This window comes from Helianthus annuus, chromosome 15 (genome assembly GCF_002127325.2).
Source record: "Helianthus annuus cultivar XRQ/B chromosome 15, HanXRQr2.0-SUNRISE, whole genome shotgun sequence".
Taxonomy (NCBI): Eukaryota; Viridiplantae; Streptophyta; class Magnoliopsida; order Asterales; family Asteraceae; genus Helianthus; species Helianthus annuus.
The window spans coordinates 123,068,160-123,070,184 of NC_035447.2; positions in this window are offsets into that span (position 1 = coordinate 123,068,160).

Genomic DNA, 2,025 nt, shown 5'->3' on the forward strand with positions numbered 1-2,025 from the left:
CATCTGAATTTTAAACAGTTTACCAAATATTAATATCATAATTAATATTTGAATATAGCCAATCACATGACACGCACTTTTAACCAAAAACGTCGAGCATTGCGACTTTTACTCTATTTATATAGTATGCATCATTACACACTAGTGCTGAAATTTAAATTACAATACTGACTGAAATGTAAAGCTACAATACTAATAGTAGGCATCCATAGTTTTTTTTTTTAACACATACACACATATATTATTTTATTATTATTATTATTATTACTACTACCGTTCCTGTCATCACTTTCACTGATATGGATTCATCCAAAAATCCATATTACGCTCATCGTATTTCCATACGAGGCGTTCTCCCACCTGTCGCATTCTATCACTGCTTTCTAAAATTTCCTCCCCAAAAGTCCTAAGTTCTTGGACATTTTCTACACTCATTGGGGGTGCAGGTTCTAGGACTGGGTTTGGAAACTGGGGTACGGGTTCCTGATACGGAGGCATAGGGGCTTGGTACGGGTATGGATTTTCTAAAATTTCCCTAACATATGCATCACTAATATTGTAGGGATCTTGAGGATCTAACCCTGGGTAAGCTCCTAAGTTGGGTATTGGCACATTTTCCTGTATTGGGTTTTGTTGCACGTAGTCCCTAACATCGTCCCACCAGGGGTCGTAGTTGTTTGGGTCTAGGGGATCAGGTGCAGGTACCCTAGGTATCTCCTCCGGGTTGTAATCAGGCATTTCTATCTGGTCTTCTACTTCCATGGGTTGGTCAGGATTTTGTGGTTGGGGTGCTAGCATTTGTTCCAGGTTTGGGTCAGCAGCAGTGGTTGCTAAAATATGGATATTAGCAATACCCCTATTGAGCATGTCCTGATTATAAGCATCAGTTTCTCTTTTTGCTGCGGCTAAAACTCGCTGTTCCTGCAACTTTTTCATCTTTTCCTACGCTCGTGCGCTCCCCTACTGAACCATCCCCTCTTTTTCTGAGGAAATGGCTCTTCAGACTGAGCCTTAAACACAAAGATTCCTTCTTCTGTGTTAGCAGAATACCCCGAGAGGGCAGGCTGAGAAGAGGAGGTGCCTTCGCTCCTAGGCGAACCAGACAGTTGACGATAGGCGTCAGAAGGTCCTTGGTCGCTCATACTGTAAACTAACAAATAGTCAGATAACACATAGCAAGAAATACAATTATACATGTATTTCCATAAATTATTTCCTAACAATTTGAATTTTGATGTCAGCAGAACACTTCTGTGACTGAATCAGTGGCATAGCTCTGATACCACCTTCTGTCACCACCCCCGATCCCTATTTCCCGGGAGCGGGCGGCCGTGAGCCAGTTTTGGTGGTATCACGTTAATTACTTATTTGGCAGCGGAAATTTTCATCAGGACCGTAGTTAGGAAATATTAAATCATAGTAAACCACCATATTTTATAATCTTAAACAAATGGGTAAAACCCAAGTTTTTATTACAAAATGGTTTACAGGGATAAATCCCACTTTATTGAAATAAACGCGTTCTTTTATTTAGGTAACTTTTATAGCCACTTTTCCAAGCCTTCAGTGCTGTCCAGCTGGCTTCTATTTGGCTTTCACATTGTGTTACCTGAAACGCGTTTTAAAAAGGTTTTGTCAGTGGGAAATACTGGTGAGTGAATCCCAGTTTAATCAAGAAATATTGATTTACTTTAAACAGTATTGAGGGCGATTACAATGTTTATATCTACCCAATTACTCATTCAGTAGTGTCAAGTCTGACTGAGGGTCATATTACCCATTGGCTAACTCTTCGTCCAATGGTAACGTTACTCATATTTTGTATACAAAACCCCAACATACCGGCAGTAATTGTAGAATTACAAAGACTCAATCACTGCTAAATTGCATTATAAAAAGGTTAAGGTTTTGTAAAAACTGTTAACAAAAAGGAGATTACTCACTTTGCTGTCTTAGGTTATTCTTTAGGGTTTCCTGGTGAATATCTATAATTTACACAAATGCACGTGTGTTAGTATAATAACC